The sequence below is a fragment of the Pseudonaja textilis genome, chromosome 4 (genome assembly GCF_049901715.1).
Source record: "Pseudonaja textilis isolate UNSWEBS1 chromosome 4, rPseTex1.2, whole genome shotgun sequence".
Classification (NCBI taxonomy): domain Eukaryota; kingdom Metazoa; phylum Chordata; class Lepidosauria; order Squamata; family Elapidae; genus Pseudonaja; species Pseudonaja textilis.
The window spans coordinates 45,622,155-45,639,761 of NC_141993.1; the positions used below are offsets into that span (position 1 = coordinate 45,622,155).

The 17,607-nt window shown below is 33.2% G+C and overlaps 1 long non-coding RNA gene across 1 annotated transcript; it reads left to right on the forward strand.

Annotated features, from left to right (window-relative positions):
• Positions 1-30: 30 nt before the first annotated feature.
• LOC148125815 (uncharacterized) lies at positions 31-7,239 on the forward strand. The gene is made up of 3 exons (XR_015743502.1): positions 31-2,659; positions 3,105-3,240; positions 4,623-7,239. It is a non-coding gene; the product is annotated as an uncharacterized LOC148125815 (long non-coding RNA).
• The last annotated feature ends 10,368 nt before the right edge of the window (positions 7,240-17,607 follow it).

Here is a 17,607-nt window from a genome sequence, read left to right on the forward strand (position 1 = left end):
TTCCTGCCTTCCTTACAGGATTAGGCCAGTAATTTCTTCTAACAACCGGTTCTGCGAACTGCTTAGAATGTTGGCAACCAGTTCTAGCGAATAGTCATGAACTGGTAGAATCCTACTCCTGATTGGGAAGCTATTGCATGAAAACTTCCAAATGATTTCTTATATTCCATGTAATACTTTGAAGGATTTTTTCTCCTGTGAAATTGCATGTACAATATTTTGTATGTACAATATTAAAGCTGAGATGAAGTCCCAATAAATGAAATTGCTTCCTTTTCTTCTTAATATTAAGGTGTTTTTTTTTTTTAACAATGCTATTACAAGGACTGATACATAAGGAAAAATAGCTGGCATTAACATCTTTAGAAATTAAATGAAGAGAAGTAAGAGGAATAGTAATTAATAATGACTTTAGCTTTGTACTAAAAATTTCTTTTCCTTATGTAGCAATTGTCCTTAAGTCTAATGGAAGATTACTTTTTACTACAAAAATAGCAAATTTTTGATGAAATTCTCATACATTTATTTTAGAATTCTTATATCCTATTAGTATATTAAATTAATTGATTATGTGCCATCAAGTCAGCACTGATTGGGGATGACATAGGTCAGGGGGTCTTCAAACTTGACAATTTAAACACTTGTGGACTTCAACTCCCAGAATTCCTCCTCACTCATGTAGCTCAGGAATTCTGGGAGTTGAAGTCCACAAGTCTTGAACTTGCCAAATTTGAAGACTCCTGACATAGATAGACTTTCTGCAGGATGATCCAACCTGAAGGGTAAAGCCAAGCTAACTATCAAAACCATTCCTCTTACTGCTAATCATTGTTTTTCTCTTTTTTTCTACCTTTCCCAGCATAAGAGAGGGGTATGTATTGGAGAAAGTGTCCAAAAATATAATAACTTAAACCTGATGATTTCTGCTTCGATCTTTTCTTCTCATCTTTATTAAATATATTAATTACATTACAAAAAACAAATATACATGAGAAAAAAATAAAACATGAGAAAAAAAGAAATAGAAAGAATAAAAAGTACAAAGAATAAAAAAAAGTAAGATAAAGAAAAAGAATAAGTGTGAAAGAAGATGGATTATGGGAAGATTTGTATGCTTATGGAGGATGAAGAGTTTTTAGATTAATTTATACTCGTAGTGATGAAGATTGGATGTCACTGTAAACAAGTGTTTCCAATCTTCATCACAACTAGTAGAAGCAAATATGATAACTCTTCAACCCCTACAAGGATATAAATCTTCCCATAACCCATCTTCTTCTCATTTCTCTTCTTCTCGTAACACATCTCTTATCTATATGCATTAGCTTTTCAGCCCTGTCAACAAAAAGCCCATAAAGGATTACCAGAACTTTATATCTAATTGTAACAATCAAGCAAACCTTCCACTTGCTTCTAACAATCTTGATCTGTCATTTATTCAGACGTTGTTGTAGGATTTGGTCTTTCTTCATTTTTTTTGAAGCCATCTTTAAGGTTTTAGCAAACTTCTTTTCTTTGAAACCTCTCTGAACAAGGAGAGGATGGGAAATCATTTCCCATGTGCTCCAGATAAATGCTCTTCATGAGGATCCTGCATGACAACAATACCAAATGGGTCTGAGTGCCAAATATGAAGGGACCATCCATTACGCTCACAAATGCAGCACAGCCTCTGAAAGGATACTGAATTTGCTAAGGTCCCTTTCTAATCACTTTCAGAAATTGTTTCTTTAGGAATCTAAAGCTATTAGAAGTCTTTGGAATGACAGACTTGAAAAACCATCTGGTAAGTTCATTCTTGAATTAAAAATAAATAAAATTATAAATTTGAGAGTTTAAAGAATTGGTAATAAATGGCAAACAGCTAAATAAGATTACAATCTATGAACATTATAAACAAATTAAGGGTCCATTGATACTTATTACAAAATTTGGAAATAATTAAATAAAATTAACCATATTTCACAGGAACCAGAATGTTTTGTCTCTCTTAAGCCAATACAGAAATTTGAACTGTATGATATCAGAAATTAGAAATACTAGAACTGGAAATAATGAATAATTTAAAAAATGTAGATTATAAAATAAAGAGACCAATTAAAGTAAAGTTGCAAATGAGAAGCTAAAAGAATGATATTGTTAAGTACTTTTTTATTGACTTTAATCAAAAAAATTGATTAAAGTTTTGAAAATCAAAGTAAAAATACAAAAAAAAAAAACCTATAGATTGTAAGATACAGATAGGACAGCTAAAGTGGAATTACAAATAGCAAGCAATGAAAATTACAAGTTTTTTCTTTTACTTGATATACAAAAGAGGCTGGTTAAAGCTTTGAAAATCAAACTGGAAATACAAATGATACAACAAGACAATGACTTGGATAATGACATTTTCCTGGATTAAATAAGAAGTTTCTGCTCTAAGTGGGAACTTTGCTTTCAAATCATCTGTTGTTTTCTGGCAAACCATGGTATTCTCAAATTTTCCCACAGATCAAAAACATTACTTGTAATATCCATTTTATCCTGTTTCTTCAGTCCAACCAATTATGTATGAATTTGGAGGAAAAAATGCATTGGCAATCAAGAGAAAGGAGCTTAATGGAAGTTGATGAAGATGCAGTCTGGACAATGAAAATTCTGCAATCAAATCTGAAAAGTAAATAACTTAGAAACAATCTGTTCTTATGTCAGAATTAAGATTATAGTTACAAAAAATGGTTCACACATACAACAAACAAATAAAAATTGAGTAGAAACTGTTTTAAGAATGTTCAAGTTTTATGAATCAGTTTTGGGTATGTATTATTGTAAATTTCAGAAACATTTGGAAGTAGTTCTGAATACTTTTCTACCACATTTGCTTTTTTTCTTTCATAATGTTTCTAATGTTCCATCTGGCAACATAACTGGTTGACTTATGTAGCTGTCTTTAAGCAATTTGTCTTCATCTAAATAATGGTAGTGGAAACAAAAGTATAATTTATAATATGCAGGTTTGCCTTTTAAGACTATATATTGATACACAAACATGTTCATGCTTCTTTCTCCTACAACTCAATTGTAGTCAAATTCTCAATTTAATCAAATTCTTATATCAACAGGATCCAGCAATTATTTCTTTCTTACTTGAAATATTCCATATCTTGTAAAGGTGTAAAAAAAACCATGGACTTTGTGGATTATCTGAATACTTATTTCTTTGCTTCCTCCTTTGCAGAATGTCTTATATCATTAAAGGTAACCAAATATATCAATAATATTGTATTAAATATTAAATGTTTAAAGAAATATATTATGCTGCAATTTTAAGAACATTTTATTACATTCAGCATAAAATTACTGTATAACTAAATATAAAAAGCATATATATCAAATTATCAAATTAAGATCTTGGTTTCTGAGTTAATATTACGGACAAGCTTTTTCTCACATCATGCCTTTAGTTTCTAGATAAAAAAAATGAATCAGATGGAATATCTGGCAACATGGATAAGGAGTTACATAATTCTTTTGCCCAGCAAACAGATTTGTAAATCTTCACTGTACAAATCCTGTATGTGGCCTACACACAGGCAATCTGATCTAGGAGAAAGATCCAGCTTAAAATTCTGAAAATGCCCTTACTTAGAAACTCAGTGCTTAGATTAAGATTAAAAAAAAATAATGTTCCATTCTCCATTCCCCTTGCATAAGAAAAATGGAAGTGAAGCTTTCCTTTAACAGACATACTCACCTGCCATTAGAAAAGTAAAAACAAAATAATAGTACCAGTAATATACTGTGCAGTTTAGTTTTACCATTCTCTGCTTTTACCTCAGCATTTTTATTTGAACATTCAAAAGATCTTCAACTAAACTAAGAATGTATCTCTATGGACACTGATAAATAGACCTAGAGTCTTCTTAATTAGACTCTCAAATCTAACATGATGACCAATAATAAAAATATACTTTGATTGAGTTTCTGGGATATTATCCCAAGGCATTGAGGGCTATGTGTGATACTGCTCTGCACTTAATTCGTTTCAGGGCTTATCTCTTTGTGTAAACTGCATTGTCAAGTTAATGTAAAATAAAAATGAAAAATAAATTCCACCAATGTTCTGAATCTGATAGACCCAGAAAATCTGATAGGGAAGAGATTGGCCAGTGGCACTTGGCAACCAGCCCAAGAGTTGAACTTCATCAATGACATTTGAAAGCAGGTTTGATGGGGAGAAAAAAGCAGATCCCTGACTACTGGCTTATGTTTATTCACTTGAGTTTGTATGGGAATTGTTGTGTTTTAAAAGGAAAATAATCATATTGATACATATCCGTTGTGACCTGATGAAGCTATTTCCACATCTATCACAGCATCAAATTGCTTTACCTAGGGCTCAAGTAAGAGAAGAAAGAATCTGTTACTTAGAGGGGAAAAAAGAATGTGTATTTAATTTTCCATGCTAACTGGGGATTTTTGTCTTGGACAGTTGCTGCTAGACTGTATGGATAATAGAGGGTCAATTTGGATAAAGCCTCAAAGAAAAAGAAACAGTCAATTTTAGTTAATTGGGATTGGACAGCAATCAAGTACATCCTTCTGATAGTCAAACCTATTGCTCCTTTTATTTTTCTCAGACAACTGATCAGAAGACACAACCAAAAAACAAATAGCAAAGTAAATAAATAAAAGAAGTTCAACCAGCATCCTGAAAAGTACATGAAGTGTACCAACAAACACTGTTTCAATAATAAGTGCTTGCTCAAAGAGTAAAAATGGCCTACAGAAGAACATGTTGTGCTTACGTTATTGTATGTGGGAACATACAGTGAGAAAAGGGAGAACTGTGTGTGTCAGGAGAAATGTAAAAATTAGTTGCATGCAGTGGAAATGGGGCTGTGGGTGGTATAATTAAACAAAAAGAAACAGTATCAAGAATGATCAAGTGTTGGATGAATGTGGACTGTATACAAAAGTGAATAGCAGTATGGAAGAAGTAGACTGTGATTTTTTGCTCATTCAGAGATGATGAATAAGGTTTGAACAAAAATATGCAAGAAGAATTAATGGCTTGAGAAAAAAAAAAGCTGAAGTCATGGCTGGATAGAATACAGATTCTCAAAAACAGTATTCAATTTTAAGAACAAAAGACAATGTATGAATCAGTGAACAGACATAGAAGAAATATTCATCCTAATTGTTCTCCAAGAATGCTCATGCAATTTTAAACAAAGCAGGATATCTGATCTACCAAGAGACTACAAATAATAAAGTTGGAAGGCACCTTGGAGGTTTTCTAGTTCAACTCCCTGCTCAAGCAGGAGACCCTATACCACTTCAAACAAGAGGCTGTCCAGTCTCTTCTTAAAAGCATCCAGTGATGAAGCACCCACAACTTCTGAAGACAAGCCTTTCCACTGTTTGATTGTTTAAACAATATAGCCTTGCAGATTAATTTATTGCTTCCCTCAATAGGAGTCACCCACAGTGAATGCCTCTATGCCCTTCTATAGGTATTTTGAGTATACATCTTATTTAGTCCATGGTCTCTCCATCTCAACCCCCCTAAAGAATTAATGGGAATATAGAATATTAAATAATATAAATATAAAGCTAGAAAAACAGATTAAAAGATCATGATTATTTTTTTAAAAAATCATAAAACATATTACTAATATTTATTCGACTGCAGCAAATATACTTTCCTGAAATAAAAATATTGAAGAAGGAGATTAACCATCTGTCTAGCAAATAGTATATCCCTGTTAATATTAGATATTGTGATAATGATAAGCTATGCACTATAACACTTATACAGTCACATTTGGTATACAAAAAAATCTTTATAAATGCTTCTAATATTATCTTGTGCTGCATTTTAAATCTTCACTAAACACAAAACAGATTTTAAACTGATTATGAACACGTGGTCATAGGTCTCCCATCAGCCACATCCAGTATTGCCATTTTTTAAAAAAATGAAAAATATAATCCAAGAACAGATAGAAGGTCCTAATTTCCCCATTAGCATTTCTAGAATTATGAATTGGAGGCTTTAGGAACCATAAGCCATTTTTATTACTTTTCCAGCATTTGCTGTCAAAAGGATCTTTGCTCCCTCTGGATCACACTAGCTTTCACATAGCATTATACCTACATACATAATTTTATAGGTGAATTTGCCACTTCAGAATTAGACTAGAAAAAAGGATGTACCTACTAGCCATACAAATAAAGCATTCATTCTGGGCCAACCTTCTAGTTTTCTTTCTCTCTTCATCCAAACCACCAACAGATTTGATGGGAGAGGAATAGATTTTTCTCTTCTTCTGATCATCCACATTTTCATGACATGTGCTAAGAAAGGGTAGTCTGTTTCCCATCATAGTTGGGATTATTCCTTGACTCCCAGTTATCATTGGTGACACAGATGAGGATTATGTCTTCGGAGATTCTCAGTCATCCAGGTCATTGTTGCAAAAGCGCCTTTGGACAGATGAGAATCACATTTGCACAATTGCAGCAAGGGCTCCAGCTACAACCTATCAGGCTCCTATTCTCCTGGCATAACCAGGGGTGGGGTTCTACCAGTTCTATCCACCTCGTAGAACCGGTAGCTCTGAAGAGCAGCAGACAAAACTGGTTCTATGTCTGCTGATGTTTTTGCCCACCGGGGCTTTTACCTGATCTTTATTTCCTGATTTTTTTCAACTTCAGCTGCCATGCGAGGCACAGCTGCGGTTTAAAAAGCAGGAAAAAAGGGCTTTTTGAAAGGCTGCTTCTCTGCACACAGTACGCTGATGATGATTATACAGGTGTGCACCAGCAGCGTGCAGGGAAGCACATCATAAATCACTGAACCTCGTAAATGACCAAACTGGTAGTTAACCCTGTCGGATCCCACCCCTGCATTTAACCAATCTATATTAACAATACTGTTTTTCTTTGTAAGGATTATAGTCATTAAACATTTTTCATGTTAAATATAAAGCACATTTTTATTTTTGTATTTTTTAATATGAATAAAAAGACAGGGCATAAAATAAATAAGTAAAAACCTGTGAATGAGATAACTCCATCCATTTAAATATCTTGTTACTTTGGGATTGCCTCCCCTCCCAAACATTGCATTCTACCAATGTCTGCCTCTGAGCACTTTTTCCAACCCTGACATACATATTGAATAATAATTTTATTTTCAGTTTGAACACACACACACACACACGCGTTTTCTTAAGTTTTTGCAGGTATTTATATGTATGGTATTCAGCTTTGTTCAGGTATTTTCCCACATCATTATAGTTGTGTTTTTAATTTTGTAGCAATGTTTCGGCAGAATCTCATCTGCCATCATCAGGCTTGTGTATTGTGTTTGTCTGTGAACACAATACACAAGCCTGATGCTGGTAGATGAAACTCTTCCGAAACATCACTACAACTTTAAAAGCACAACTATAATGACGAGGGAAAATACCTGAACAAAGCTGAATACCACACATGCATACATACATACATACACATCTATGTATGTATGTATGTATGTATGTATGTATGTATATATATATTATGAAAAAGTTAGACAGGACTGTTTTTAATTATTTTAAATTAAAAAGAAATTAATATATTAAAAAGAAAACAAAAGAAAACAAAACTCAAGACAGACTGGAAGGGCCACTAGGTCTTTTTCTGCAGTCAGTTTTCTGGGCTTCTATTTTTTTTTTTTTCTTCCAGAACTCTCTCTTTTTCAAATTATTATTTTTTGTCCAACACCCACTCTGCTTTTATATATTCGGGTTTTCTCCCACGTAAGATTGGCAGTATCTAGGCAACATTTCGATGAAGTCTCATTCATCATCTTCAGGCCTGAAGATGATGAATGAGACCTTCATCGAAACGTTGCCTAGATACTGCCAATCTTACGCGGGAGAAAACCCGAATAACCAAAGATCCACATACTAATACCCGAGAACCTCAGAATATATATATATATATTTGGGGGGACACAGTATTTTGTGTTGCGCCTTATAGCACCAATGCCATTTTTTCTTTCAGAACATAGTGCTAATTTCAAAAATTCCATTTTCAATGTCATGTTTTACATTGACATTTTTGCTACATAAAAAGCCTTATTACTCTTTAAAAGACAATATCTTAACACATTATCATAAAATGGATTATGAGTCTTAAATATTGTTAAAAGGAATCTGGAGGTCTCATTTCACACATGAGTTTAGCTATTACAAAGATATTATGAAATATCTAATATAACTTAATAGTTGCAGTAAAATGTTTATGCATTGCTTTAAAAAAAACAAAAATAAAACATAATTCTTCCCTCATTTCTCCACTTTTGAACACTGCCTTTAGCTCACCAGATATCCTGGGAGGATGGGTTGTCATGAGGAAAAGAAGAAAATTAACAAGGATAACAGAGTATAGAAAAATTTGCACTCTATATGGTGTTTAACAAAAAAAAATCAAAAAACAAAAATATAAAAACTCAACATTTGTCTTTCTTCTGGGCAAGAGAAAAGGTATCTCTTTCATATGAAAGACAAACTATAAAGGAAAGCTTTGTGGCTTATGTAACTTTTTGTAGGATAAGAATATGTAGCCAATGAAGAGACACAATCTCCTTTTATTTCCTTTTCCTGTGCATGGTATTGACTAATGTAAGGTAAAATCACCATGTAAGAATTTCACCAGGAATGGGAAGCAAGCATAGGATGAAAACAAATTATATTCTTTCAGTTGCTAGTTTTGATTGGATTGTGTCTGACTACATTTGAAGACAGTCTGGAAGAGGAGGCATTAAATGGAACATTGGTCCTGACATGGCTACAATGGCCAGTCATCTTTAAAGTGCTGTTATCTATCTATATGGTGCTAATGCCCATTAACTGGATGAAACGGTGCATGATAGGGTGACAATTTTTGAATTAAAATACCTCAAATAAGTTAACATACAGAAATGCACTGAAAATCTAGGACCCAAGACTCCTGATGGGAATGAAATCTGAGAAAATTGTGGTTGGTTCAGGTTGCTGCTGTAGTCAGACTGCTACTGCAGTCACATGATTATCATTTTGAACATCCCATGACAGTTTCCCTGACACTTTCACAATCTTGTTTCCTCTCTCAGTGATCATTGGCTCATAAAGAAGCAACTTCGTGGTGCATGAAGAAAGGTTTGGATTTCTCTGGTGTCAATCAAATACATTACCCACTATATTTTAGACCTTGCTCACCTTATTTCAATTTCAACTGTTTCCTACTCTGAAACTGAGCATAAACCTCCTTTGTTACCAAGGTTCAAGTAGATCAATTCTACCCAGGTTCTCGGGAGGTCATATGATCCTATTTTTAAGCTATCTCACAGTTCCCTACAATTCAAGATCCCCACAATTCAATGGAAAAACCAGCAATGATTGTTTTGTGGCTATAATGGCAGCATACAACATTGTAGTTAAAATATTAAATTAGAATAACAGCTTAATTATGGCACATGGAAAGAGAGAAGGACATCATGGTCAAGAGATGATAGCAAATTTTGTTGGCATGCAGCAAGAGGTAGAGAGATGAAGAAACAATGAAACGTCTGCATGTCTCCAGAATAACAGAATAACAAAAAAACAGTGCAGAATAAGAAGACAAGAAAAGAGAGGAAGAAAGGTAAGATCAACTCAAGAATATATTGTAGACATGAATTAGTGTGAGAGTTTACACTAGCATAAGAATTCCTGCCTTCTAAAGTAAGACCTTAAATGAGAAAGATGTGCAACGTGGATGACATAATATTTCTGCTAATGGTACCATGGCCAAAATTTGCTTTTACTATCATCTGTTTTATACCCTGGAGAAACTGCTACCTAATGAACTTTTCAATTTAAATAGCACAAAACCTGACCAGCACTTCTCACAGCCCAAGGCACAGTTTCCTATCTATGCCACATACTATTTGACTCATGCACTATCTCTGATGCATTTATGCATATTTACCTACCCCCTTGCACATCTTGTCCACAGACACATATCATTTCTGACTTGTACCTCCATGCACTTTCTTGCTTTCTACTCCAGCCAGCAACAACCACTGATTTAGGGCTTTGGACATGCAACTGGAGCAAGCAGAGAAGGCAGAAAGGAGGAGGAAAGGAAGGACAGAAGGAAGGAAAAAAGGAGAAGGAAGTATAGAAGGGAAGGGAAGAAAAAAATGATGGAACGTACCATTAATTTAAGTTGTAAACTTCACTCTGAAAAGAAGTAAAATGAACTGATGGTGTCCTCAACAATTTTATCTTAGAAATGATTTGTCTTCATATCAGATAAGCAATGCTCATAACTCTTTTATCTGAAGTTCACAGGTATAATTGTTAAAATTCACCTCATTTTAAAGAGCAGATAGGCTTCCTGACTCTGCTGAAATAATAGTACTGCAGGAATAAAATATACACTACAAATAATATAGGATACATAGCAAACTTATGTATGAATTAATATTAAGTCAAAAACAATAGAAAAATTGAAGGATGGATTTCAGCTTCCCTGTGAATTGGAATATAGGAACAGATTCAAAGGTTGTCACTTTCTCACTTACTATGTCAAATGTGAAAAATCAGGAATCCAGACAATTCACATGTATATAAAGACTTATTGCAAGCTTAAGTTCCCAACAAGAATCTAAACGATTAACAGTCAAAGCAAATTGGTGGTACATAAGAATCAATGGGTTTCAAGGTGGGCTGAACTTAGATCTGTTGTGGATATAAAGTGACTCAAGACTAATGACATGTTTGACTCCTTCAGGCTTGGCCTGGTCATTTCTACAGACTGGCGTCTTTTCCGGATTTCCATCTCTTAATCCTTCAGAATGTAGTTTACTTTTTAAAGGTAGCTGAAAGTGATTTGAGATGCATAGACACTTTTCAGAGTTATAGAAACATCACTATGCTGTGAATGTGCACCTGCTTATATGTTTGTTGGTCTAGAACTTGCAGAAAATTCACCATCTGTCAAAACATTCTTGGTTGATGATCAGTATTTTCAGCTGTGTGACTAAATGTAGGACTATTTTTCTTCTTCTCAAAAATAAAGTAATACATTGCTCCCAACACTCTTTTATCTGAGACACCTAGGTGGTTCAACAATCTCTTCCATGAATACAGATCATTCTACAAAGCTATACAGGTAGTCCTCAGCTTATGACCACAATTAAGCCCAAAATTTATATTGCTAAGTGAGAATTTTAAATGAATTTTGATAATTTTACAACTTTTCTCAGTACATATGTCAAGTGAATCACTGCAGTTAAAAATCTGTGAGATACAGCCAATCTAATTGTGGGTGTGACATGTGTTTTATTTTTGCAGTGTATGTTATATTTTAATATATCTTTACAGTTTTTTTTATGAATATGTCTTTTGCATGACATGTAGTATTTAATTTTTTTAAAATAATTTAAATATACTTAATGTCAGAACAAAATAGCTTTTACTGAGTACATAATGTGTCACTACTATTTAGGCAATAGAAAATCACATTTGGACTTTCCAAGGTTCTAATGGTACCAGCTTGATCTACAATCAGTTTTCTCATTAATTTTAGAGGTTGTTTTCTAATTTGGAGCTCCTTTAAAACTTAATTGGTAAGTGGAAAAGTTTCTTTTCTTAAACTAAAGCTTCTGGGTGTGAATAATGGGTTCTAAAATGCATTGTCAACAAAAGATCTGACTCCCTTTTTTCCAGCCTTCTTTCTTGGTTAGCAATGCAAAACAAAGAGAATTGAAGCTGAAAAGCTGCTTCTATCTTGGAGAAACTCCGAAGAATTATATTAACTCTTGATCCTTCTGAGATTCCAGAGGTGATGTTTAATCTCCAGTTTCTTGTAACCTTAAAAGCTTGTGATTTAAAGTATTATAGAAATACCAAGTTTCGACAATTAAAAACTACTGCAGAGACTCTGAAAACATCTGTTGAATGAAGAACAGTGTACAGTAGTTGCACTGTTTTAGGGGGAGAAACTTCAAAATATAGTCACAACTTACAAGTGGTGAAAATAATATGCTAAACATTTTGACCAGCTGTTGAAAAGATATAAAGATGTCCAAAGTGAATTGACTTGTTTACAAGATCTGTTACGTGAATAAAAATTATTTTCTGAATATTGTCTATAATATTTAACTACCATCATATATGGAAAACATTACTGTATGATATTTTCTCACAGCATTCTGAACACAAGCTGGAGATAAATGTTTTATATTCTCTATTCGCATCATCTATTCTACTATGAAGACTCAGTAATTTTCATTTACCTAAGAGCCCCAGCCTCGCTGTGATTTGATTGGTCAGATCCATATCCATGATAATATTTTACTATTACTCAGTCAAGCTGGATGTTTGGAACAGAAATACAGCAAGAGTTTTCCAGATTTGTGTCTTTTTATGGTTGGACAGTAGAGGTAGATCTCAACTTCCTACTTCAATTGAGCCCAACATTTATATTGTTAAATGAGACATATGTTAAGTGAGTTTTGCCCCATTTTACAACCTTTCTTGCCACAATTGAATCACTGCAGTTGATAAGATAGTAGCCTGGTTGTTATGTGAATCTGGATTCCCCATTTACTTCGCTTGTCAGAAGATTGCAAAAGATGATCACATGACCTTGGAACATAGCAACCATCAAATATGAAGCTGTTGCCAAGCATCTGAATTTTGATCACATGAACATGGAGATGATCCAAAGTTCATAACTGTGGGAGAAAAAAAATCATATTTTTCACTGCCATTGTAATATTGAACGGTCACTAAACAAACTGTTGTAAATTGAGTGCTACCTGCAATACCATATGATCTTCTCATAGTAATATAGAAATTTTCTAATTGCCATGGATGTAGGGGAAAAAAGAAGTTCTGTAATGTTATTACTGATATAAAAATTAAATAAGAAAGAAGCAAGAACTCATTTCTGTCCCACTGACATCCAGAATTTTTTTCCAATGTTTAAATTAATCCATGCATACTTGCAGACTTATTTTCTTATATCAGAAAAAAAATCCATCTATCAATGTTTATAGCTAACAATATTTCCGTATTCTAGGTCTATGGATTAGCTAAAAGGCAGAAGAGAGGTAAATAAATTATGTATAAAGCCTCCTAGAGGTTTTTCCTATTGACTCTGATATTAGATCTTATAATGTAAAGCAAGGATTGTGTTAAATATTTTTTTAAACCCGGCTTGTTGCAGAGGGAATTATAGTTATTTCCTCATAGTCCAAGAGCCTTTGTAAAACATTTCATATAGTTTGTATCAAATACTAATTGCTTCACAGGCTGATCATTAGCAGGGACAACTATAGAATGCCATTTGTCCATTCTTTATGAATTCAGCCTATCACATTTATATGATATATGAAAACATCCAACTCACAGAGGCTTTGTGTATAGATTAAAAATGTGTAGATTATAAATGAAAAAATGAAATCCCATTATAGACTAAAAGAACAAACAGAAAGTGGTCATAGCCAGGAGCAGCAAACATGCCATAAACATCAAATCTAATCAAACCTGATTAAATCTATATGGATACATAACTCAACCTAATACAGAACTAGGGAAAAATATTAGGTTTTCAAGTCTCATTTAGCTATCTGCATGCTCAAAAGGATTGCAACTCAAGGTGACTTACAAGGATATAAAAGCACCACACAAAAGAAATAAAAATGATAAAAAGTATAAAATAATAACCACCCATCCCGGCAACAACACACATTCATACTAGCCATTTAATGGGCTCCATCCCACTGTGGGTTCCCCAGACTCCCTGACAGAACCATGTCTTCAGGATCTTCTGAAAGAGAGTGGGGGCCAGTCTAATCTCTGGGAAACGATCTTCCAGAGAGGGTGAGCCACCATGGAGAAGGCCCTTCTTCTTCTCGCCAAATGTAGCTCCTTGGGTGACAGGGCGCGCAACAGTCCTTGCCTCCCCACTCTAGTGGGTCATGTAGATGTGACCAGCAAGAGACAGTCCCTCAGCGACATACTTGCATTGACATATTTTCTCCTGATACTTTTGCCCCTTCTTTTTTATTGCAAAGGGGTTTCCTGTTTGAACAATTTCTCCAATTTTCTCTGATGCTGAATAGTTTCCATCTTCTTCCCTAATATTTGCTGAAAGTCTGAAATGCACCTGGTCAGAGTAATCTGTGTTCCAATTATGCTTCTAGTTTCTGTAGAGCCATGGAAATTAAATACCCAGATCCAAAGTGAGCACCATTGATCAAAAGATTGCAGAAACTCAGAAAATCAAGAAACAAAATGAGATTTTAGTACAATGTATTTTTAATTACTAATGTATGCATAATCTGGAATCTACCTTTGCATAACTATCTTTCCCTTCTTTCTCCTATCCAAATTTAAATACTATATCAGTCTAATCACTCTATCTGCCTAGTGAAATGAGCTTCAGTTCACAAAAGCTTAAATCTTTTAATAAAATGTTGTTAAAAATACTGTACCAGACACTTTAAGGGAGGGTGTTGCTTAAAAAAAGCCATAATTTTTAGACATTAAAAGCAAAGAAGGAGTTTACAAGCTGTAGCATTCACACACACAAACACACCACAAAACAAATTAAGAGAGACCACCTTTTAAACAGGCACAAGTTTATTTACAGAAATAATGATCACTGTTCTTTGTGAAAATAGTATATGTTGGTAAATTATACGTCTAATTTGCTTCTCATTGGATCTAAAGTACCTATAAAGGCTAGAACCTTACATTTTACTTGTACTCAGTTAAATCTATTGAAATAATTATTTCATAATTGTTAGAGGTTAATATTTAAATCTATCTCAAGTTAATGTTTATATAAATGGATAGATAAAAAGCTTCATTAGTTTATGGGACAGGATAAATGTCAAATTCAAAAGACCCCCAGAACTAAAACATAAAGGCATTTCTATGCTAATAATTATTATTTTAATATTTAAATCTATCTCAAGTTAATGTTTATATAAATGGATAGATAAAAAGCTTCATTAGTTTATGGGACAGGATAAATGTCAAATTCAAAAGAACTCCAGAACTAAAACATAATCTTAAAGGCATTTCTATGCTAATTATTATTATTTTAAACTTGTTGATAAAATATTGATAAAGTTCCTATGGCATGGTTCAAAATGATATTTAATCATTTTTCATATGGCTTTTAACTTTCCTCCTTTCCATCTGCATTGTTCAGCTTATGTTTAGCCAGAACAGCAGAATAACTGAGTTGGAAGGAACCTTAGAATTTTCTAGTCTAACCCCCTGCACAGACAGAAAACTCTGTAGCATTTCAGACAAACTGTTGTCAAATCTCTTCTTAAAAGCTTCTAGTGTTGGAACATCCACAACCTCTGGGAGGCAAGTCATTTTATTAATTAATTGTCCTAGTGGTTAGGAAATTGTCAGGATTTTGATCCATTGCTTCTTGCCCTACCTTCAGGTGCTTTGGAGAATAGGGGGATTCCCTTTTCTTTATGGAACCCCCTGAGATATTGGAACACTGCTATCATGTTCCATTTATAAGTCTACATCTTCTTGGCATTTAATGATGTATCTCAAATCCCAATTAAAGTTATTATTGACCCCCTTTATTGTCAGGGTGCTTGATTTCTCTTTTAATTATATGTAAATTGGTTTTGCAAAAAAAAAAGGGGAATTTCCTCAAATTAGTAAATTTTAATATATTTAAATAAAATATTGGTTTTAATTGGTTTATAATTGGATCTTAATGTATTAGAAGATCCCCAATCCTGAACTATTGTTATTTGGGAAATTGTTTTTTTGAAGATTTGAAGTTTACAATTAAATATTACTTGCAACTAAAATATATGGGAAATCCTGAAAATGATTTGGAATAAATTACTGCACTAGAGATTTAAAGACTGTTAAATTACCTAAAAAAATAAAATAAATTAAAATACATATATTGAAGGAATATAATTTTGTTGAAATAGCATATAGCCATAGCATCAGACCATAACTAAAAGATACAGGTTAATCAGATCATGCCTAAAAGATAGAGAACAAATAATTAACATGTATGTATGTATGTATGTATGTATGTATGTATGTATGTGTATCTTATTATTAATTTTGAGTTAATATTGATTAGCAACAAAAGTGGCTTCTTTGAAACCAAAAAATTATTTTAAGCACAGAATTTGAATAACACATCTTCATACCATCTGTATTTTCAGCCTCACATCTCTACATTTGAAACCAATTCCAACTTTCAAATACAGTAAACATCATGTTGCCTCTGTGGATACACCAAAATTCAGCTCTTTTAGTATTTTTCTCTCATTCTATTTAATTTGATATTAAATATGCTTAATTATATCTCATCTGTGCTAATTGTGGAAAGGAAAGGAACTGCAGTGTTTCCAACTGATTATAAAATTTAAGGAAAGATTAATAATCAAATGCAATTTGAATTCTTAATTTTGACACCTGTTCACCTTTTATGAACAGCTAGACTGGTAGAGGAAAACAAAGGAAATAGATTAGAAACCTATAATGGCAGATGATTTATTTTGACATTCTACCTACTTTCCAGACCTCTTGGGATACTAATGTGTTTTGGGGAATAGGCAGCATTAATTTAATACTAAATTAATCAAGAGTTTACTCGATTAGGAAGGAAATATTCTTAATATAATCCTATTAATAAATTATCAAAACTTTTAATGATTGTAGAAGGTAAGAGAAAGTTATTTTTCAATAAGCATATTGTTTTCCTAGATATGAGGTAGAAAACTTATGGTCCCGCAGTATTTCTGAATTACAACTACCAGTATCATCCCTGTTTAGCTATGCTGGCTGTGGCTGCTGCGAGTTTTAATTTTGCAGCATCAGTTCATAGGTTTCTTTCATTTGGTACGAATACATATAGATTTACTTGAAAATTACATGCATGTATTTTCATGTCTGATGATGTTGTCACTGGTGACCAAAGATGTGAAAAAAGGTAGTGTCATCCATGATAACAAATATGCAAGCACGTAGGACAATAACAGAAGAATACAAGTCAAGCATGCTGTGGAAAATGACCAAGCAGACTATAATCTTCATCTTGACCCACTGTTATAGTTGCCATAAATTTTGTTCTCAGTCAAACTATGTATACCCTTCCAGTGATAAAATATCTGCCCTAAATTTTACCATTGTTAAATATGACATGACCAGAAATCATGAATTCTTATATGAGATTCTGTAGTTTTGATGTCTCAGATCAATAAGTGAACAATGAGATTCTCACAAATGTCTTTATCTTTCCTTTCATCCAATATATTTATGGTATGCTTTACACTTTCACCAGTGTTTACCATTTTTATAGACTTTAAGTCTGATCACATAAGTCACTCTGAGAATACTTGGATGATCAATATGTTCATGTTTAATAAATGAATGCATTGAGACTTTTCTGTTTATATTTTTAGTATTAGCTATGGAAGACCCTTGAGACAACCCAGAGATTATGAAAGTCTGCTATTTCTGCTGTTGACTGCATAAAAGTAAAGTGAATAGTCAAGCAGTTTTCCAATGGATGAGAATTTCTTTAAGGATTAAATAT